The 25,584-nt window shown below is 44.3% G+C and overlaps 1 pseudogene; it reads right to left on the bottom strand.

Moving 5' to 3' along the window:
* Nucleotides 1-25,325, bottom strand: part of LOC141077942 (fibroblast growth factor receptor substrate 2-like) — a 52,731-nt pseudogene extending 27,406 nt beyond the window's left edge.
* Between the last annotated feature and the right edge of the window lie 259 nt (nt 25,326-25,584).

Genomic DNA, 25,584 nt, shown 5'->3' with positions numbered 1-25,584 from the left:
ATACAATCACATTCTGTACACACACTGCTCACATACAATCACATTCTGTACACACACTGCTCCCATACAATCACATTCTCTACACACACTGCTCCCATACAATCACACACTGTACACACACTGCTCCCATACAATCACATTCTGTACACACACTGCTCACATACAATCACATTCTATACACACACTGCTCCCATACAATCACATTCTCTACACACACTGCTCCCATACAATCACACACTGTACACACACTGCTCCCATACAATCACATACTGTACACACCCTGCACCTATACAGTCACATATTGTACACACACTGCTCCCATACAATCACACACTGTACACACACTGCACCCATACAATCACATACTGTAAACACACTGCTCCCATACAATCACATACTGTACACACACTGCACCCATACAGTCACATACTGTACACAGACTGCGCCCTTACAATCACACACTGTACACACACTGCACCCACACAATCACATACTGTACACACACTGCACCCATACAATCACATACTGTACACGCTGCTCCCATACAATCACATACTGTACACACAGTGCACCCATACAATCACACACTGTACACACACTACTCCCATACAATCACATACTGTACACACACTGCTCCCATACAATCACACACTGTACACACACTGCTCCCATACAATCACATACTGTACACACACTGCTCACATACAAACACTGTACACACACTGCTCCCTTACAATCACATATTGTATACACACTGCTCACATACAATCACATACTGTACACGCTGCTCCTATACAATCACACACTGTACACACACTACTCATATACAATCACATACTGTACACGCTGCTCCTATACAATCACACACTGTACACACACTGCTCACATACAATCACACACTGTACACACACTGCTCCCATACAATCACATACTGTACACACACTGCTCACATACAATCACACACTGTACACACACTGCTCCCTTACAATCACACACTGTACACACACTGCTCCCATACAATCACATACTGTACACACACTGCTCACATACAATCACACACTGTACACACACTGCTCCCTTACAATCACATACTGTACACACACTGCTCCCTTACAATCACATACTGTACACACACTGCTCACATACAATCACATACTGGACACGCTGCTCCTATACAATCACACACTGTACACACACTACTCATACAATCACATACTGTACATGCTGCTCCTATACAATCACACACTGTACACACACTGCTCACATACAATCACACACTGTACACACACTGCTCCCATACAATCACATACTGTACACACACTGCTCACATACAATCACACACTGTACACACACTGCTCCCATACAATCACATACTGTACACACACTGCTCCCTTACAATCACATACTGTACACACACTGCTCCCTTACAATCACATACTGTACACACACTGCTCACATACAATCACATACTGGACACGCTGCTCCTATACAATCACACACTGTACACACACTACTCATACAATCACATACTGTACATGCTGCTCCTATACAATCACACACTGTACACACACTACTCATATACAATCACATACTGTACACGCTGCTCCCATGCAATCACACACTGTACGCACACTGCTCCCATACAATCACACACTGTACACACACTGCTCCCATACAATCACATACTGTACACACACTGCTCACATACAATCACACACTGTACACACACTGCTCCCATACAATCACACACTGTACACACACTGCTCCCATACAATCACATACTGTACACACACTGCTCACATACAATCACACACTGTACACACACTGCTCCCTTACAATCACATACTGTACACACACTGCTCACATAGAATCACATACTGTACACGCTGCTCCTATACAATCACACACTGTACACACACTACTCATATACAATCACATACTGTACACGCTGCTCCCATGCAATCACACACTGTACGCACACTGCTCCCATACAATCACATACTGTACACACGCTGCTCACATACAATCACACACTGTACACACACTGCTCCCTTACAATCACATACTGTACACACACTGCTCGCATACAGTCACATACTGTACACGCTGCTCCTATACAATCACACACTGTACACACACTACTCATATACAATCATACTCTGTACTCACACTGCTCACATACAATCACACACTGTACACACATTGCTCCCATACAATCACACACTGTACACACACTACTCCCATACAATCACATACTGTACACACACTGCTCCCATACAATCACACACTGTACACACACTGCACCCACACAATCACATACTGTACACACACTGAACCCATACAATCACATACTGTACACACACTACTCCCATGCAATCACATACTGTACACACACTGCTCCCATACAATCACACACTGTACACACACTACTCCCATGCAATCACATACTGTACACACACTGCTCCCATACAATCACACACTGTGCACACACTGCTCACATACAATCACACACTGTACACACACTGCTCCCTTACAATCACATACTGTACACACACTGATCACATACAATCACATACTGTACACGCTGCTCCTATACAATCACACACTGTACACACACTACTCATATACAATCACATACTGTACACGCTGCTCCTATGCAATCACACACTCTACACACACTGCTCCCATACAATCACACACTGTACACACATTGCTCCCATACAATCACATACTGTACACACACTGCTCCCATACAATCACACACTGTACACACACTGCTCCCATACAATCACACACTGTACACACACTGCTCACATACAATCACACACTGTACACACACTGCTCGCATACAATCACATACTGTACACACACTGCTCCCATACAATCACATACTGTACATGCTGCTCCCATACAATCACGCACTGTACACACACTGATCCCTTTCAATCACATACTGTACACACACTGCTCGCATACAATCACATACTGTACACACGCTGCTCCTATACAATCACACACTGTACACACACTACTCATATACAATCATATACTGTACACACACTGCTCACATACAATCACACACTGTACACACATTGCTCCCATACAATCACATACTGCACACACACTGCTCCCATACAATCACATACTGTACACACACTGCTCCCATACAATCATACTGTACACACACTGCTCACATACAATCACACACTGTACACACACTGCTCCCTTACAATTACATACTGTACACACACTGATCACATACAATCACATACTGTACACGCTGCTCCTATACAATCACACACTGTACACACACTACTCATATACTGTACAATCACATACTGTACACGCTGCTCCCATACAATCACACACTGTACACACACTGCTCCCATACAATCACACACTGTACACACACTGCTCACATACAATCACACACTGTACACACACTGCTCGCATACAATCACATACTGTACACACACTGCACCCATACAATCACATACTGTACACACACTGCTCTCATACAATCACACACTGTACACACACTGCTCCCATACAATCACACACTGCTCACATACAATCACATACTGTACACACACTGCTCCCATACAATCTCATACTGTACATGCTGCTCCCATACAATCACACACTGTACACACACTGCTCCCTTTCAATCACATACTGTACACACACTGCTCGCATACAATCACATACTGTACACACGCTGCTCCTATACAATCACACACTGTACACACACTACTCATATACAATCATATACTGTACACACATTGCTCCCATACAATCACATACTGCACACACAGTGCCCCCATGCAACTCACATTTTGCATGATGTTAATTAGCAGGAGACTGCAAAGTAAGGGGTCTAGCCCTTTTTCTGCTCTCACTGAGAAGCTGGAGGAAGGTGAGTTTCAGTACTTCTTTCATTTGGTGTGGGTGCTGTATGGCGGCCATTTTTTGCTTTGGTTTTGTGCTGGCGGGGCGGCGCGGTCTGGAGTCCTGGGGTCTCAGTCTTGTAGCATGTGGGCTGTGGGGCACCAGGCCGTCGGCCCTGCTGGTGCTGCTGTGGCAGTGGTCGGCACGCGGCTCCGCTCCGTTAGGGCGCTCGGACCCAGTACAAGGTTTGCCGTGATGTGGCAGTGGGCGTCATACAGTCTGATCAGAATGTTAATCTAAGAACCTCATGTTCAGTTAGATATTTCTGCCGAGAGGCATTAGATCACTGTATGGTTTTTGGAGGTGCTGTCCTCTCTCTCTTTTCCCAAATCACGTACTGTGCACACACTGCTCCCATACAGTCACATGTACTTATATGTGTACTGTATATATTTATTAGATTTTATTGCTATGGGAACATTATATAAAATACATTATTTACTTTCTACTTTATTGTTTGTGCTATTGAAATTATTGTTAATACATAAATCGTGAGAAAAGGTGATTTTTACCTGTTATGAGGGGATTAGTGGAGGGGATGTTTCTATTTCTGATGTTTGTCTATTAGGTAGGGGAGAGTAATGACAGAGCTGGAGTGGCTTGAGAAGTGCTGGCAGTCCTCATCTGTGTGATGTCTGTGCTGTGTCTTCTCCTGTGGTCACCTAGTGGTTGTGATGTGTACTGCAGCCTGTCAGGGATTTTCTGGCCTGGTGCAATATTCTATTACATTTATATTGTAGAATCTTTAACTCTTTCACGCCGCAGCCCATTTTGCTTTTTGCGTTTCTGTTTTTTGCTCCTCTACTTCCCAGAGCCATAACTTTTTTATTTTTCCATTAATCTTGCCGTATGAGGGCTTGTTTTTTGTGGGACCAGCAGTTGTGCTTATGAAGGACACCACTGATTTTTGCTGAAAAAAAATCAAAGTTTGTAAAGAAAAAAGTCGCCATTTTTCGTGATCTGGGGTTGGGTGAGGGCTTATTTCCTGCTCGCAGAGCTGACAGTTTTAGTGTTACCATTTTGGTGTAGATACAATCTTTTTATCTCCCGTAATGGCATTTTAATGCAATGTTGCGGCAACCAATAAAACATAATTCTGATGTTTTGATTTTTTTTCTTGTTACGATGTTTACCGATTGGATTAATTCTTTTTAACTCTTGATAGATCGGGCGATTCTGAATGCAGCGATACCAAGTATGAGTATTTTTAATTTTTTTTAACTGTTTTATTTTGAATGGGGTGAATGGGGTGAACGAGAGGTGATTTGAATTTTTTAAAAACATTTTCTTTTTACTTTACACTGTCTTCAATAGTCTCCATGTGAGACTAGAAGCTGCGATCATCCGATCGCTTGTGCTGCATAGAACAGGTCCGCTGGGCGGTGCTCATAGCAATCTGGCAATGACAACCACAGGGGTCTCCTGTAGACCCTGGGTGGTCATGCTAAACCATCGGCGACCTGCAGTCATGTGATATTTCGCCAATGGGCAGGATTGGTGACACATCCAGCGCAATCACATTAAATGCCGCTGTCAGAGAATGACAGTGACATTTAACATGCTAACAGCTGCGAGTGGATTGTGATTAGACCTGCAGCTGTTAGGAGCACATATCAGCAATAATAATCAGCTGACATGTGCCAGGAAAGATGTGGGTTCATCGCTAGAGCCCACATCAATGGGAGAGACACAACATGCGCCGTACATGTACGGCACATGTCGTAAAGGGGTTAAAGTTTATAGAAAGTTAAGCATGGAGACATTTGTAGGTACGAGCTCTTATATGTCACTCTGGATTATGGATGTATGGTTACCAGCCATCTTGGATTCGGCAGGAAGTCCCGAATACTGTCACATCACAGTTTTTCTCCAAGCTTCTATACGCAGGTTTCCTCGCTCCCTCTACACGGCTCCTCCTCGGGGACGGGGCTGCTCTCTGCATAAATGAAATTGCAGATGACCAATCACATTATTTCCTGAAATTGGGTGAATATTGCAGATCACACGGTGTGATCGGGTCTCCACAGGGAACAAACTCACCGCTCTGCACCCTGGATGTTGCTTTACCACTGAGCTACAGCCCACTATGATGGAGGGAGGAGAATATGGTTATCTTGTCCTGTACAGCAGACAATGAAGCCAGAAGCAGCTTATCCACGTTCATAGAGATACATTGTGTATAACTATGTATATTTATGGTCCCTGTATACTGAGGTGAAGAATAACATTTTTGATCCTATAAAAGTAGTAAAAATAATAAGCAATTACAAATAAAATGAACTTATGTTTTCATGGAGTCTCCTGGTGTCAAACCCAGAGGAATATGACATCTCACACAGGCTTTTATGCTGCTGAACCACAAGCTCTGATAGGGTCAGAGAGAATTCTGTGTCCTTGATCCGTACTACAGGCAGATTATACTGATAGAAAGACACTGCTGTGTATAATGGATGGATTTGTATTCTAGTGGGGGAAAAATAATTTTTTTCATCCTATGAAATTACTAAAAAATAATGATGAAAAACGTGAAACTGAAAAAAAAAAGTAATTTTAATGCTTTTTTTAACATAATAAACATCACTATTCAGCACATAACACAGATACATTTGGTTTCACTGTAATTGTGACGACCCGCACATCACAGCGATCAGATTATTTACGGGGATCAGTAACTGACGTGATTGATATCTTTCTCTATTAAACCCATAAATATTGTAATGCTGAGGCCGTGTTCACATGTAGCGTAAATGCTGCCTTCTTTCCGCAGGTTTCCGCACCACAGAGCGCAATAACAATCTTTTCTGATTATTGCGTGTTTGCTGCATTTCTTTTATGTGTTTTCCCCCTTATATGAGGCAATTTTGGGGCAGATATGAAGCAGAGTTTTTAACGCTTTTCTAATAGTACAGAAAAGCTTTGATTCTGCCCCTAAAAATCTAAGTCTATGTGCACACACTGCAGATTTTGATGCGGATCCGCAGCGTTTTTGGACGCTCAGAATTGCATGAAATCTGCAGCTTAGCGCCCCACCAATGTTAGTCAATGGGAATTTGAGAATTGGTGTGCACATCCTGTGGAAAAATGCGTGCGGATTTCTAGCGTTTTATTTTCTGCATGTCAATTTTTTTTTGCGGATCTGCAGTATTTCTGCACCCATTGACTTCCATTGAGTCACTCAAATCTGCAGCAAAACCACAGGTTTAAAAAGATCTGCGGTTTTGCTGCGGAGTTTCGTGCGAGAAACGCTGCAGATAGGGAGGAGAATGAATGTGTGGGTGGAGACTATGTGTGTGCGGTGAATATATACAGTGGGGAAAAAAAGTATTTAGTCAGTCAGCAATAGTGCAAGTTCCACCACTTAAAAAGATGAGAGGCGTCTGTAATTTACATCATAGGTAGACCTCAACTATGGGAGACAAACTGAGAAAAAAAAAATCCAGAAAATCACATTGTCTGTTTTTTTTTCATTTTATTTGCATATTATGGTGGAAAATAAGTATTTGGTCAGAAACAAAATTTCATCTCAATACTTTGTGATATATCCTTTGTTGGCAATGACAGAGGTCAAACGTTTTCTGTAAGTCTTCACAAGGTTGCCACACACTGTTGTTGGTATGTTGGCCCATTCCTCCATGCAGATCTCCTCTAGAGCAGTGATGTTTTTGGCTTTTCGCCTGGCAACACGGACTTTCAACTCCCTCCAAAGGTTTTCTATAGGGTTGAGATCTGGAGACTGGCTAGGCCACTCCAGAACCTTGAAATGCTTCTTACGAAGCCACTCCTTCGTTGCCCTGGCGGTGTGCTTTGGATCATTGTCATGTTGAAAGACCCAGCCACGTTTCATCTTCAATGCCCTTGCTGATGGAAGGAGGTTTGCACTCAAGATCTCACGATACATGGCCCCATTCATTCTTTCATGTACCCGGATCAGTCGTCCTGGCCCCTTTGCAGAGAAACAGCCCCAAAGCATGATGTTCCAACCACCATGCTTTACAGTAGGTATGGTGTTTGATGGATGCAACTCAGTATTCTTTTTCCTCCAAACACGACAAGTTGTGTTTCTACCAAACATTTCCAGTTTGGTTTCATCAGACCATAGGACATTCTCCCAAAACTCCTCTGGATCATCCAAATGCTCTCTAGCAAACTTCAGACGGGCCCGGACATGTACAGGCTTAAGCAGTGGGACACGTCTGGCACTGCAGGATCTGAGTCCATGGTGGCGTAGTGTGTTACTTATGGTAGGCCTTGTTACATTGGTCCCAGCTCTCTGCAGTTCATTCACTAGGTCCCCCCACGTGGTTCTGGGATTTTTGCTCACCGTTCTTGTGATCATTCTGACCCCACGGAGTGGGATTTTGCGTGGAGCACCAGATCGAGGGAGATTATCAGTGGTCTTGTATGTCTTCCATTTTCTAATTATTGCTCCCACAGTTGATTTCTTCACTCCAAGCTGGTTGGCTATTGCAGATTCAGTCTTCCCAGCCTGGTGCAGGGCTACAATTTTGTTTCTGGTGTCCTTTGACAGCTCTTTGGTCTTCACCATAGTGGAGTTTGGAGTCAGCCTGTTTGAGGGTGTGCACAGGTGTCTTTTTATACTGATAACAAGTTTAAACAGGTGCCATTACTACAGGTAATGAGTGGAGGAAAGAGGAGACTCTTAAAGAAGAAGTTACAGGTCTGTGAGAACCAGAAATCTTGATTGCTTGTTTCTGACCAAATACTTATTTTCCACCATAATATGCAAATAAAATGAAAAAAAAAACAGACAATGTGATTTTCTGGATTTTTTTTTCTCAGTTTGTCTCCCATAGTTGAGGTCTACCTATGATGTAAATTACAGACGCCTCTCATCTTTTTAAGTGGTGGAACTTGCACTATTGCTGACTGACTAAATACTTTTTTTCCCCACTGTATGTGTCTCTGCCTGCGGGTGACTGTGTGTGCGGGTTTGTGTGTAGGCAGGCATCGTCCGATGGGACTACTAGTCCCATCCGGCTTTGTTTGCTACAGTGACAGCATTAGCCGATGATGGCACAGTAGTTGAATACAAAAAAACATACACACATACAGTACATACTCACCATACAGCTAATCCCCAATGCCCTCGATCCCCTGCAAAGAAAAAAAACCACCAACAGTATACTCCCTGTTCTGACGTAATCCATTTAATACCGAGTGTCCCACGACAATCTCCCATTGAGAGCTGTCACATCGGGAGATGTTACCGCTCTCCAGGGGCCGCAATTTTTTCCCCCTTTTTTTAATTAAACAGATATTGCGTTTAAGACCGGGGGCACACTTGCAAGAAACTCGCACGAGTGTCGCACCTCAATTCCTGGCACTGCCGCCTGCACTCGGGACCGGAGTGTGCGGCTGCATGTTTTTCTATGCGCTCCGGTCTGAGTGCTGGCGGCAGTGCCGGATATTGAGGTCCGAGACTTGTGCGAGATTCTCGCAGGTGTGACCCTGGCTAACGCAGATTTTTTTCTATCTATAGATAGATATGTCTATAGATAGATAAAGTAGATATGTCTATAGATAGATAGATATGTCGATAGATACAGACAAAAAAAGAGCACAGCAGCACCAGGTTTTCTGTATATTTAGGGTATGTGCACACGTTGTGGATTTCAGTGTGGATTTTTCCGCATCCACAGGTAAAATGACCGGCGTTTTACCTGCGGATTTTCTGCAGTTTTTGTGGGGATTTCGCCTGCGTTTTTACACCTGTGGATTCCTAAAATGGAATAGGTGTAAAAAGCTGCGGATTCCGCACAAAGAATTGACATACTGGGGAAAAAAACGCTGCCTTTCTGCGTGGAATTTTCCACAGCATGTGCACAGTGGATTTTGTTTTCCATAGGTTTACATGGTACTGCCAAATCCGCAACGTGTGTACATACCCTAAGCAATTGATTCTGGCTGCCTCCAGCCTGATTTTGCACTCCTCCCATTGACCTGCAGGTGGCGTAATCAGCTTTACCTGTCCATAAATTGTAGGCTAAGCCTGGGATTGACATGAGTGTCCATAACAGTAGGCTGATAGAGCCAGAGAGGCATATACAGTAGAGCAGGACCCATCAGAACCTTCATTTTCATCTATTACTGTAAGTTAAAAAAAATGTGAAAAAAATATTTTTGAGTAGTAAAATATAAATTAAATGTTTTAATGTTTTTCTGTGTTTTCACATGGCCTAGATTCATGCATAGTGCTGCTGTGCCCTTCTTTTGTCTATATAATACAGTTTGGCAGCTTGCACGTGTTCACATTAGGAGGTTCTGGTCAGATTTGTTTGTATATAGATATACTGTATATCGATAGATAGATTTATCTATTAGTGTTGAGCGAACGTGCTCGCAACTACTCGTTACTTGGCTGAGTATCACGGTACTCGTTGTTCTCAGCGAGCACCGAGCATTTCCGGTATTACTCGGTGGGAACTCGGGTCTCCACCCAGCTTTTTGGCTGACTTCAGAGGCCCAATCATGCTGCAGGGATTGCCTGCCAGGCCATGAAATGCCGCAGCCATCTTTGTTGTGGTCGTGCAGTGATTGGCTGGCCGCACAGCATCAACTGGGGCATAAGAGACAGGGCGCCGCCATGCTCGGCGCATTCTGCTCCGGATAGAGATCGTGTAGAGAGAGCTGCTGCCGAGATAGGGTCAGATTTGGGGATTTATTAGTCAGTGTGGGGTCTACCATCATAAACTACTCAAATCCAGATAAACAAACAGCCCTTCTAAGGACTAATTCCAGAGTATATACGTTCCAGTGTTAGGTAGGCAGGGTAGTGTACGTCGCTCTATAAACATCTGTGCAAGGCCTGCAGGCTCTGTATATGTGTATATAGATCATTACAATCATCAAGAGGGCCCATCCCTTCCTGTGTTCTGGTGCTGCTGCTGCTATTTGTAGGATATATTGGCCGTATATACCTAGGCCCAGGTGTAATTGGCTTTGAAATGTTTTTTGGCCAGGGCTAATAGAGCTTTTTTTATTGCAAAGCAATCCAGAGCCCTTTTTTCCCCGAAATGCTTATTGACAGTGCACAATACAGCCAGATCCTTTTCCTAGCACAGCATGAAAATCCAGCAATTTTAAAGGGGTCCCAAACATCCCTTTAGAGTCCGCAGAGAAATATTTAATTTTTATGTGGTACGGTTGAGTAGATTTTTTTTTTTTGAGTGTCTTACACAATTTCTTGACACTATTTTCCTGACCCCCCCCTACCAAAAAAAAAATACATACAGGCCACATATTTTACAGTGTGGTATATCTGTGACACACCTCATCCATCCGTCTGCAAAAAATTTTGGTATTTTTAGCCCAAAATTCAATTTTATTTTTGCTGTATCTATCACTCTATCACTGTACTTAAATACAGCACTATTTAGCCAAAAAAAGGCCACACATTTGCCGTAGTGGTATCTCCATGCCAGGTAATATCTGTGCGTGCTCAAAGTTTGGCCAGTTTAGGCCAGTTTTCCTTTTTTTTTGTCCTGGATGTCACAGTACTTATATACAGCACTAGTTAGCCAAAAAATAAAAATACAGGCCACACATTTTTCATTGTGCTATCTCCCTAAGAGGCCTCATTTATCATTGCCAAAAATTTGGCCATTTTAGGCCTACACATTGTATTTTTTTGCAGTCTGTTAACGTACTTATTAAATCTGATAAGGCAAAACACATTTTTACCTAAAGTCCAGATAGGTAGAAGTGTGGTTTTCCAGCACACGTATCACATACAAGTTGCTTCCCAAATCACTTTTTTGCAGTGATCGTGTATAATATTCTAGTCCATTTACAATGAGCAAGGCGCGTGGCAAGAATGGGGAAGTGGACGTGATGGTGCAGGCTGAGGCCGTGGGCAAGCTGAAATTGGCCCACCAAAAACACCCACATCTTCTTGCTGGACCTTAGTGTTTGAAGTCCTAGGGGACAGCGGCAAGACAGCACTGTTGAAGCCTGAGCAGTGTGAAAAGGTTGTTGGTTCCAGTTACTCATCCACCAGCACCCTGTCTTCAACACGGTCAAGTCACAGTAGCAGTGAATCTGGACCACATATTCCTTACCCTGATCCTCCTTCCTCCCAACATGCTGAGTTCCCTGAGCCAACTGATCACACACTCGGACACTCCGAAGCGCTGTTCAGTTTTCCATTTGGAGACTTGTGCCTCTCGCCCGGTCCACTTGAAGCGGGGCAAGATGATATTCCATGTAGCGATGCACAAATCTTTGAGCAGCCACATTCACAAGAGGAGGACAATGATGAGATCCAATTGTCGGAAAGTCAGGAGGAGGACCAGGGTGGGAAAGTGGAAGTTGAGGTGGTGAATGATCTAGTAACAGACCCAACCTGGCAGGAGGACATGCAGAGCGAGGACAGCAGCACACAGGGGGATGTAGGCATCACACCACTTCAGGCAGGAAGAAGCAGTGTGGTGGCTGCAGACAGAAGGTGTAGAACCATTCTCCGTAACACCAACCTGTCGGAAGTTGCCAGTACGATTGTTAGGTCTTCCCGAGTCTGGATATTTTTTAAAAACTCTGCAGATAACCCCAAACAGGCCGTTTGCAACACCTGTCATGCCTGCATCAGTAGGGGTAGCAAAACTACCAGCCTTACCACAACCAGCATGATCAGGCACATGGCAGCAAAGCACCCGACTTACTGGGCCCCAGCCCATGCTGCAGGAACAGTGTCTGCGGGTGACACCACAGCTTCTTCCAGTGTTGTGCGTGCAAGCCAATCCCCTGTCCATGGTGCATGCAAAGATGCCTCCTGCCCTGCACCTGGCATTGCCCACAGTCAAATAGCACCATCATCAAGAAAATCCATGTCCTTGTCCCAGCGCAGCCTTCAGTTGTCCATACCTCAGTCATTGGAACGTAAGCATAAATACGCAGCCAACACCCTACAGGCCACAGTACTCAATTCTCATATTTCTCGTCTGCTTGCGGTCGAAATGTTGCCTTTTAGGCTCGTGGAGACAGAAGCTTTCCGCCACTATTTCTTCCGCTGTGCTGTCCTGGCATTACACAAGCACGTGTTCCTCAACATTACCCATGCCCTCAACAATGCATTTACTGGGAAGGTACACCTAACCACGGACACATGGACAAGTGCTTGTGGCCAGGGACAGTACATCTCGATGGGTTAACATAGTGGAAGCTGGGCCCCAGTCAGAGTTTAGGATGCAACTCGTTCTTCTGATGCCAAGGATTGTGGGCCCTACCTCAATCAGGGTTGCCCCCACTGTGTACATCTCCCGCACCACCTCCTCCTCCTCTTCAGCCTCCATGTACAAAATGAGCACATCACTCACAAGCTGGAGGCAGTGCAGCACTGCCAAGCAAAGCGGCAACAGGCTGTGCTGAAGCTAATTTTCTTAGGTGACAAACCGCACAATGCTAAAGAGTTGTCGACAGCTCTGAAAGAGCAGGCAGATGTGTGGCTGACACCACTGAATCTCTAGCCAGGCATGGTTGTGTGTTATGATTGAGTCACCGTAGGAGGCAAAAACAGAAATGCTAGCTAAGTCCAGAAAACCAGAGAAGTTGGCAACTATCAGATTGCAGACCCCTGAACCTATCAACACAACTAGCAGTAGCCGTGGGGGGTTCCTACGATGACCTAGACCCCTCGATCACAGCCGGAGAGATACATAGGCCTAAAGAAGGAAAGGGGAAATCTAACTGCCACAGAGCAGACCCCAAAGCAATAGGCAGCCCCCCACATATAATGACGGTGAAGCAAGATGAAAACACTTACACAGACAGAAAGACAGGCTGAGCAAAGACGGGGCCCAAAAACTACCTAGATAGGAACGGATAGGAAGGCTGCTGTCTGCAATCTGCCAAAACCCTATCAGAGACAAAAGCCAACAAGCTGATATAAAAATGGCCCTGAAGCAACTAAGCTTCAAAAACTAAATCAGCACTCAGGTACTTTCAGAAGACAGAGCTCACGGAACACTGCACACTCCAGCAGGGAGTGGCAGAATCCAAAAAGCAAGAAAAACAAAAACAAATCTTAAATGCAAAAAGGCAAAACAGAAAACCTAGCTTTAGGAGAGCAGGAATCAGACTGGTGTCCAAGAGTCCACAGAGAAATCACCCGCAGGGCAGAAAGGGCGTAGGCTGCCTTAAATCCAGTCAGTGACTCCACTCAGCCAATCGTCTTCATTAGTCCCAGGTGCCTGATAATCAGGCTCACTACCTTCCTTCACTAGAATAGGGAGTTCACCAGGCCTCCGTGACGGAGGGGAAAATGAACTCACAACAGTTGTGTCTGACAATGGCAGAAACCTGGTGGCAGCTCTGATGCGAGGCGAACTGGCACACATATCATGACTGGCCCATGTGCTGAACCTCGTTGTTCAATGTTTTTTAAAAAGCTATCCGGAGCTGCCGTATCTGCTGGTTAAAGTACGACGCCCGTGTGCACATTTTAGAAAGTCAGCTACAGCTTCAGCCGCCATGCCGTGCTTCAGCAGCGATTGCAGATTCCAGCTCACCGACTGGTGTGTGATGTCCCCATGCGTTGGAACTCTACACTGCATATGTTAGAAAGGATTTGTGAGCAGAAGCGGTCAGTTGTTGAATACCAACATCAACAAGGCTGTCGTTTTTCAGGTTTGCCTCAACACATAAGACCTCAGGAGTGGACATGGAAGTCAGACATATGAAGCATCCTCCAAAACTTTGAGGAGTCCACCAAGATGGTGAGCGGCGATGAGGCCATAATTAGCATCACTATCCCACTCATCTGCATTCTGAAAAGCTCTCTGCTCGCAATGAAAGAGGATGTATTGCAGGCGGAACATGAGGATATGGATCAAGGAACCATACAGGGTGATTTCACACAGCCCAACCTCATGTCATCCAAACGTGGAGGAGGACACCTTGGTCAGTTTACCTGTTGGTGAGGACACGGAAGGCTTGCCTGTTACAGTCTGGCACGAATGGCTGACTGTTATGAGTCACCGTAGGAGGCAAAAGCAGAAATACAAGCTAAGTCCAGAAAACCAGAGAAGTTGGCAACTATCAGATTGCAGACCCCTGAACCTATCAACACAACTAGCAGTAGCCGTGGGGGGTTCCTACGATGCCCTAGACCCCTCGATCACAGCCGGAGAAATACATAGGCCTAAAGAAAGAAAGGGGAAATCTAAACTGCCCCAGAGCAGACCCCAAAGCAATAGGCAGCCCCCAACATATAATGACGGTGAAGCAAGATGAAAATACTAACACAGACAGAAAGATAGACTGAGCAAAGACGGGGCCCCAAAACTACCTAGACAGGAAAGGACAGGAAGGCTGCTGTCTGCAATCTGCCAAAACCCTATCAAAGACATAAGCCAACCAGCTGATATGAAAAAGGCCCTGAAGCAGCTAGGCTTCAAAAACTGAATCAGCACTCAGGTATTTTCAGAAGACAGAGCTAAATGAATTCAGCACACCCCAGTAGGGAATGGCAGAAATCCAGAAAAACAAAGTCAAAGCACAAAAGCAAAAGGCCGAGCAGCAAACTTAGCTTTGGAGGAGCAGGAATTCAGACTGGTCTCCAAGTATCCCAAAGAGAAATCACCCGCAGGGCAGAAGGGCGTCGGCAGCATTATATCCAGTCCGTAACTCCACTCAGCCAGTCACAATCATCAGCCTCAGGTGTTTGACAATCAGGCTCACTACCTTTCTTTACCAGAAGAGGGAGTTCCTCGGGCCTCAGTAATGAAGGGGAAAATGAACTCACAACAGTACCTCCCCCTTGAGGAGGGGTCACCGAACCCTCAACTATGCCACCAGGGCGATCAGGGTGAGCCCGATGAAAGGCACGCACCAATCGTTTGGCATGAATATCAAAGGCGGAGACCCAGGAATTATCCTCCTGACCATAACCCTTCCACTTAACCAAATACTGGAGTCTCCGTCTAGCCAGACGGGAATCCAGTACTTTCTCTACCTCATACTCCATGTTACCTTCAACCAATACAGGGTCTGGAGGTGCCAACCCCGGAACAACAGGTTCAACAAACCTCTTCAACAAAGATTTATGGAACACATTATGGATTTTAAATGTGACAGGAAGAGCCAAACGAAAAGAGACCGGATTAATAATCTCCACAATCTTGTAAGGTCCAATAAATCTAGGCTTAAACTTAGGAGAAGCCACCTTCATAGCAATATTTTTTGATGATAACCACACCATATCACCAACCTTAAACTGGGGACCAATGGTCCTATGTCGGTTGGAAAACCGCTGGGCCTTCTCCTGGGAGAGAGATAACTTATCCACCACTTGGTCCCAGATCTGGTGCATTCTCTCCACCACAGTGTCAACACCTGGGCAGGCAGAGGGCTACACCTGCCCTGAAGAAAATCGAGGATGAAACCCAAAGTTACAAAAAAAAGGTGACATCAAAGTGGCAGAACTAGCTCTATTATTCAAAGCAAATTCGGCCAAGGGCAAAAATTAAACCCAATCATCCTGATCAGCAGAAATAAAACATCTCAAATATGACTCCAAGGTCTGGTTTGTTCTCTCTGTCTGCCCATTGGTCTGAGGGTGAAAAGCAGAGGAGAAGGACAACTGAATTCCCAGCTTGGAACAGAAAGTTCTCCAAAATCTAGACACAAACTGCACTCCTCTGTCAGATACAATGTTCTCAGGAATCCCGTGCAAACGAACCACCTGTTGTAAAAACAGGGGCACCAACTCAGAGGAAGACGGCAACTTAGGGAGTGGTACAAGATGAACCATCTTGGAGAACCTATCACAAATCACCCAAATAACAGTCATCCTCTGAGAGACAGGCATATCAGAGATGAAATCCAATGAAGTATGGGTCCATGGCCTCTTGGGGACAGGCAAAGGCATCAACAACCCACTAGAGCGAGAACACGATTTAGACCGGGAGCACGTCCCACAGGACTGCACAAAATTCCTGACATCACGAGACAAGGAGGGCCACCAAAAAACCGACTCACCAGATCTCTAGTACCAAAAATACCTGGATGACCAGCCAAAGCAGAGCAATGAACTTCAGACATCACTCTCTTCTTCCACTGGTCAGGAACATACAACTTTCCACTGGGACAACGCTCAGGTTTATCCTCCTGGAACTCTTCCAGAGCACGTCTCAAATCGGGCGACATGGCAGAAAGAACTACCCCTTCGACTAAGATGGTAGCAGGCTTGGTCACCACAGGAGAATCAGCAAGGAAGCTCCTAGAGAGGGCGTCTGCCTTGACATTCTTTGTTCCAGGAAGAAAAGAAACCACAAAATCAAAACGTGTAAAAAAACAAGGCCCACCTAGCCTGTCTAGGGTTCAAGCGCTTAGCCGACTCTAGGTAAATTAAATTCTTGTGGTCAGTGAGGACCACAACTTGATGCTTAGCTCCCTCCAACCAATGTCTCCACTCCTCAAATGCCCATTTCATGGCCAACAGTTCCCTATTCCCCACATCATAGTTACGTTCAGATGGAGAGAACTATCGGGAAAAGAAAGCACAGGGATTCATTTTAGATGTTACAGGATCCTTTTGGGACAAAACAGCTCCTGCACCAATCTCAGAAGCATCCACCTCTACCTGGAATGGAAGTGAGACATCAGGTTGGCGCAAAACCGGGGCGGAGGTGAATCTTCGCTTCAACTCCTGAAAGGAAGAAACAGCCTCTGGAGACCAATTTAACACATCAGCACCCTTTTTAGTCAAATCAGTCAATGGCTTGGCAATACTAGAAAATTTTGCTATAAATTTCCGATAAAAATTAGCAAAACCCAAAAACTTCTGGAGGGCCTTCAAAGAAGTGGGCTGAACCCAATCGTGAATGGCCTGTACCTTGGCCGGATCCATTTCAGTAGTTGACGGGGACAAAATAAATCCCAAAAAAGAAATCCTCTGTACTCCAAAAAGGCATTTAGATCCCTTGACATACAGGGAATTCTCTCTCAAGATCCGGAACACAGTCCGAATATGTTCCACATGAGAATCCCAATCCTTGGAGAAGATCAAAATATCATCCAGATAGATAATCAAAAATTTATCGACAAAATCTCGGAAAATATCGTTCATGAAGCACTGGAAGACAGAAGGGGCATTAGTGAGCCCAAAAGGCATCACCAGGTACTCAAAATGTCCCTCCGGAGTATTAAATGCCGTCTTCCATTCATCCCCATGCTTAATGCGAATAAGATTATACGCCCCCTGAGGTCAAGCTTGGTAAACCAGCAAGTACCTTTAACTCTGGAGAATAGATCAGAAATCAGGGGTAATGGATACTGATATTTAACAGTAATTTTGTTGAGGGCACGATAATCAATACAAGGTCTTAATGATCCATCCATTTTGGCTACAAAAAAGAAACCGGCACCCAAGGGTGACGAGGATGGTCAAATATGACCCTTCTCCAATGCCTCCTTAATATAGGATCGCATTGCCTCGTGCTCGGGTACAGATAAATTGAAGAGCCGACCCTTGGGAAATTTACACCCCGGGCTCAGTTCAATTGCACAGTCATAACTCCTATGAGGAGGCAGAGACGCAGACTCATTCTCACTAAATACATCATAAAAGTCCGCCAAATAATCAGGAACATCATGCGACTGAGGAGAGGTGGAAAACACCGGAGCCTCACTAAAGGCACACCGACAACCCCAACTCACCACAGACACAGATTTCCAATCCAAAACTGGATTATGAATCTGTAACCAGGGAAACCCCAGAACAACAGTATCATGCAGATTATGCAACACCAGAAATCTGCAATTTTCTTGATGGTCTGGGGCGACCCGCATTACCACCTGGGTCCAAAACTGGGGTTTATTTTTAGCCAAAGGAGTAGCATCAATTCCCCTCAAAGGGATAGGCGTCTGCAGAGGTGTCATCGGAAATCCACAATGTTTAGCAAAATCCAAGTCCATTAGGTTTAGAGCTGCTCCCGAATCCACAAACGCCTTGGCGGAAAATGTGGACAGGGAGCAGATCAGAGTAATAGCCAGAAGAAACTTAGGTTGAACACCCCCAACAGAAAACGTGTGTGCAAAGCGTTTCTCTTGTTTGGGACAGACAGAAATAATATGCGAGGCATCTCCACAGAAAAAACACAACTTATTACGCCTTCTGAACTCCTGACGCTGCTCTCCGGAAAAAACTTTATCACATTGCATAGGTTCAGACATTTGTTCAACAGGTGGCAACACCTCTCGTGCAGCTCTGCGTTCGCGCAAACGCCGATCAACCTGAATGGCTAATGATATAGAATCGTCAAGACCAGAGGGAACAGGAAATCCCACCATAGTATCTTTTACGGCTTCTGACAACCCCTTCCGAAAGAGAGCAGCCAAGGCATTATCATTCCAGGTAGTAAGTACTGCCCACTTTCGGAATTTTTGACAGTACAATTCTGCAGAATCACGACCCTGGCTCAATGCCAGCAGGGTCTTTTCAGCCTGATCAATGGCATTAGGTTTGTCATACAACAACCCCAAAGCTTGAAAGAATGCATTCACATTAGTCAGAATAGGATCATCTGGTTTCAAAGAAAACGCCCAATCCTGGGGATCGCCACGCAGCAAAGAGATGACAATTTTAACCTGCTGCGCGGAGCTCCCTGACGAGTTAGGCTTCAAGGCAAAAAATAATTTAGAATTATTTTTGAAATTCAAAAATTTAGACCGATCCCCAAAAAATACATCAGGTGTAGGAATCTTTGGTTCAGCAGCATGTGAATGAGCAAGGTAGGCGGAAATTCCCCGCACTTCAGCAGCGAGCTGCTCCACACGATCAGACAATTGCTTTATTTCCATTGAGAGAAAAAAAAAAATTCCCCATACAGCCTCAGAGATATAGAGGAAAAAATATACACACTTTTTTTTTTTTTTACAATTCTTTCCTGCTATTGAGTACCCTAGAATCTGCGGTATGGCGGGTGATTCTGTTATGAATGAGTCACCGTTGGAGGCAAAAGCAGAAACACAAGCTAAGTCCAGAAAACCAGAGAAGTTGGCAACTATCAGATTGCAGACCCCTGAACCTATCAACACAACTAGCAGTAGCCGTGGGGGGTTCCTACGATGCCCTAGACCCCTCGATCACAGCCGGAGAAATACATAGGCCTAAAGAAAGAAAGGGGAAATCTAAACTGCCCCAGAGCAGACCCCAAAGCAATAGGCAGCCCCCAACATATAATGACGGTGAAGCAAGATGAAAATACTAACACAGACAGAAAGATAGACTGAGCAAAGACGGGGCCCCAAAACTACCTAGACAGGAAAGGACAGGAAGGCTGCTGTCTGCAATCTGCCAAAACCCTATCAAAGACATAAGCCAACCAGCTGATATGAAAAAGGCCCTGAAGCAGCTAGGCTTCAAAAACTGAATCAGCACTCAGGTATTTTCAGAAGACAGAGCTAAATGAATTCAGCACACCCCAGCAGGGAATGGCAGAAATCCAGAAAAACAAAGTCAAAGCACAAAAGCAAAAGGTCGAGCAGCAAACTTAGCTTTGGAGGAGCAGGAATTCAGACTGGTCTCCAAGGATCCCAAAGAGAAATCACCCGCAGGGCAGAAGGGCGTCGGCAGCATTATATCCAGTCCGTAACTCCACTCAGCCAGTCACAATCATCAGCCTCAGGTGTTTGACAATCAGGCTCACTACCTTTCTTTACCAGAAGAGGGAGTTCCTCGGGCCTCAGTAATGAAGGGGAAAATGAACCCACAACAGCTGACTTTATGTTGTGCTGCCTTTCCCGTGACCCTCATAATGTCAAAATAATGGGTACCAGTCATTACTGGCTAGTGACAGTTGTAGACCCACGCTACAAGGATAACTTTCAATCTCTTGTTTCAGAGGCAGACAGGTGTACCAAAATGGTGCAGTACCATAGGGTCATTGTTGCAGAATTATTAAAAAAAATTCCCTTGTCAAAATGCTGGCGGCAGAGATGACAGTTCATTGGCCAACCAAGCAGGACAGGCGAAGCAGACACAAATTCACTCCAGCAGAGGCAGGGGAGCACTGGCAAAGTTCTCGGACAGTTTTCTAAGACCCTCCCATCGCCCATGCACTGTGGCGTGGGGTAATCTCACAAGGAATGCAATGTTTTCTAAGATGCTGAGGGAGTACCTTGCTGACCATACCAACATCCTCCGTGATTCCTCTGCACCTTTTAATTATTGAGTATCCAAGCTGAACACGTGGCATGTGCTGGCTCTCTACGCCTTGGAGGTTCTGGCCTACCCTACCGCTAGTGTTTTGGCTGAGAGGGTTTTTAGTGCTGCTGGTGGCATTACCACAGATAAGCGCATTTGCCTTTCTATGGAAAATGCAGACAGGCTGGCTCTTATAAAAATGAACAAGGGATGGATTGGGCCTGACTTTTCTCGACACCACCAAATGATGACAGCGAAGCATAAACTCCAATGTAGTGTTTTTTTCGGAGGTGTATTCCCATGCACCTCTTCACAACCAAACATGGGTATACGCTTCCTGATTTTGTCTGTTTGTCGTCGTCCTCCTCCTCCTTATCCTCACCGTCCACCACCACTTGAACACCTGGGTGAACGTATTCAGACATGCTCCGGCCACTCTATGTTTTGGCAAGGGTGTTATGATGCCCATCACCAAAATACAAAAAACATGTACATCCCCAAGGGGTGCGTCGTAATTCTTGGCAGCCCATCCACTCACTGCATAGGCTATATCAGTTTAGTAGACCCACTGTTTAATAATGGCCCTTTAAGGGCTCATACTCACTGGTGCGAAAATCGGATGAGTGTAATCTGATTAAAAATCGTATTGCACTCTGACCAATTTTTTTTTTTCTCAGCTGAAATCGGATTGAGAAAAAAAATCGCAGCATGCTGCGATTTGCTGCGATTTTCAGGTGAAAATCGCCAATGCAAGTCAATGGGTGCGATAAAAAATCTGACAGCACTCACACCATGCGAGTGCTGTCCGATTGATACGCACCGGTGTCCTTTGAAAAAGCAGACAATTCATATGCGGCTACTGTACAATCACACTGACATGTTAGAATAGATATATACACATAGAATACACAGATACAGTTGTGGCCAAAAGTATTGACACCCCTGCAATTCTGTCAGATAATACTCAGTTTCTTCCTGAAAATGATTGCAAACACAAATTCTTTGGTATTATTATCTTCATTTAATTTGTCTTAAATGAAAAAACACAAAAAGAATTGTCCTAAAGCCAAATTGGATATAATTCCACACCAAACATAAAAAAGAAGGTGGACAAAAGTATTGGCACTGTTCGAAAAATCATGTGATGCTTCTCTAATTTGTGTAATTAACAGCACCTGTAACTTACCTGTGGCACCTAACAGGTGTTGGTAATAACTAAATCACACTTGCAGCCAGTTGACATGGATTAAAGTTGACTCAACCTCTGTCCTGTTTTCCTTGTGTGTACCACATTGAGCATGGAGAAAAGAAAGAAGACCAAAGAACTGTCTGAGGACTTGAGAAACCAAATTGTGAGGAAGCATGAGCAATCTCAAGGCTACAAGTCCATCTCCAAAGACCTGAATGTTCCTGTGTCTACCGTGCGCAGTGTCATCAAGAAGTTTAAAGCCCATGGCACTGTGGCTAACCTCCCTAGATGTGGACAGAAAAGAAAAATTGACAAGAGATTTCAACTCAAGATTGTGCGGATGTTGGATAAAGAACCTCGACTAACATCCAAACAAGTTCAAGCTGCCCTACAGTCCGAGGGTACAACAGTGTCAACCCGTACTATCCATCGGCGTCTGAATGAAAAGGGACTGTATGGTAGGAGACCAAGGAAGACCCCACTTCTTACCCCGAGACATAAAAAAGCCAGGCTGAAGTTTGCCAAAACTTACCTGAAAAGCCTAAAACGTTTTGGAACAATGTTCTCTGGTCAGATGAGACAAAAGTAGAGCTTTTTGGGCAAAGGCATCAACATAGAGTTTACAGGAGAAAAAAAGAGGCATTCAAAGAAAAGAACACGGTCCCTACAGTCAAACATGGTGGAGGTTCCCTGATGTTTTGGGGTTGCTTTGCTGCCTCTGGCACTGGACTGCTTGACCATGTGCATGGCATTATGAAGTCTGAAGACTACCAACAAATTTTGCAGCATAATGTAGGGCCCAGTGTGAGAAAGCTGGGTCTCCCTCAGAGGTCATGGGTCTTCTAGCAGGACAATGACCCAAAACACTCTTCAAAAAGCACTAGAAAATGGTTTGAGAGAAAGCACTGGAGACTTCTAAGGTGGCCAGCAATGAGTCCAGACATGAATACCTGTGGAAAGATCTAAAAATGGCAGTTTGGAGAAGGCACCCTTCAAATATCAGGGACCTGGAGCAGTTTGCCAAAGAAGAATGGTCTAAAATTCCAGCAGAGCATTGTAAGAAACTCATTGATGGTTACCGGAAGCGGTTGATCGCAGTTATTTTGGCTAAAGGTTGTGCAACTAAGTATTAGGCTGAGGGTGCCAATACTTTTGTTTGGCCCATTTTTGGAGTTTTGTGTGAAATGATCAATGTTTTGCTTTTTGCTTCATTCTCTTGTGTTTTTTCATTTAAGACAAATTAAATGAAGATAATAATACCAAAGAATTTGTGATTGCAATCATTTTCAGAAAGAAACTGAGTATTATCTGACAGAATTGCAGGGGTGTCAATACTTTTGGCCACAACTGTATATATGTGTGTGTCACTGACGTGTGTGTATATATATGTATTCTATGTGTATATATCTATTCTGTCTATTCTTTTTTGAGCTGTCAGTGTGATTTTACTGTCTAGCTGCATATGAATTGCCGGCTTATCTATCGATCTATCTAATACATATATATGTTTGTTTGCGTCACTGACATGTATGTATGTATTTTTGTTAGATAGATAGATAAGCTGGTAATTCATATGCGGCTAGACATTAAAATCACACTGACATGTTCTAATACAAAAGATATACTACATGTATACACATAGAATAGGTGAATATATATATATATTAGAGCGATACATAGCAGAATAGGTGATAATTCATTTGTCGGATTTAGTAAAATAACACTGAGCTCACAAAACACTAGATATATACTCAGAGTACATTCATATGCATTCATATGTCAGTGACACACACATATATATATAAAATATATACATTATATATAATATATGTAATGTATACTGTATAATTATATATATATATATATATTAGAAACATATAATATATATATTTATATATGTAATAAAGAATATATATAATATATATCTATATATCTATCTACCACATTACCACACATAATCCCACCCCCACCACATTACCACACATAATCCCGCTCCCCACCACATTGCTACACATAATCCCGCCCCCCACCACATTACCACACATAATCCCACCCCCACCACATTACCACACGAGGATGCATACCCCCACATTAACACACGAGGCTCCGTCCCCCCACATTACCACACAAGGCTCCATCCCCCCACATTACCACACAAGGCTCCGTCCCCACACATTACCACATGAGGCTCCATCCCCACACATTACGACACGAGGCTCCGTCCCCACACATTACCACACGAGGCTCCGTCCCCACACATTACCACACGAGGCTGCGTCCCCACACATCACCACACAAGGCTCTGTCCCCACACATCACCACACGAGGCTCCGTCCCCACACATTACCACATGAGGCTCCGTCCCCACACATTACCACATGAGGCTCCGTCCCCACACATTACCAAATGAGGCTCCGTCCCCACACATTACCACATGAGGCTCCGCCCCCCCACATTACCACACGCAGCACTTCCTTTCAATGTAATTCAACCACTTCAGCCAAGGTAAACGTACATTTAATTGCATCCGCATTCTCCCAAACAAAATGAGCCAAGAAGAGACGCCAGGTCCATCTCACAGGCCGCAGGAAAATCCGGACAATGATGCAGTCGCTACTCCACAACAACATCGACAAAATCGTAGGATTGGTTATCAACAACGAACACCTGAGCAGACTGATAAGGACAGAGAGAGATATCACAAGGTTTATATCAACCGAGTGACAGAAAATAGGGAAGCTGATATATATAACCAGCGTCATCGAAGAAGGAATTTGACACCTGCGGAAGTTGAAAACAACAATGCCCGTCGACGTAAACTGCCACCACCTTCGAGGTTTTCAGCAAGAAATCCATAGAATATACCCAGTGAACACCACGTGGGAAAGCAAGACGTTACGTGTAGTGATTGCGGTGCATCTCACTTTTGGAAAGAAAAATTACACAGTGCAAAGTTTGCGTCATGCTGCAGAAGTGGTACCATACACTTACGTGAAGTAAATGCATATCCTCAGCAGTTTCAAGCATGGTTAACTGAAGATACGTACGAGGCAAAAAAATTTTGAAAGAACATCAGAAAGTACAACAGTGCTTTTGCCTTTGCATCCTTTGGATTTCAGTCAATGAAATTTTCCAGTGGCCCACCCGTTTTAGTCATTCATGGACAAGTGTACCACTGTACATCAACTTCTCTAAGGTAAAAGACCTGAATACAATTAAATATACGTTTTTAATTCATTCCTACTCTTTTTTTAATAATTAAAAATATATATTTGTGCTTTCTTTA

The sequence above is a fragment of the Dendrobates tinctorius genome, unplaced genomic scaffold (assembly GCF_039654945.1).
Source record: "Dendrobates tinctorius isolate UK_male_01 unplaced genomic scaffold, ASM3965494v1 ptg000477l, whole genome shotgun sequence".
Taxonomy (NCBI): Eukaryota; Metazoa; Chordata; class Amphibia; order Anura; family Dendrobatidae; genus Dendrobates; species Dendrobates tinctorius.
The sequence above is the reverse complement of the archived record's forward strand: the minus strand, read 5'-3'. Positions and strand labels throughout refer to the sequence as shown.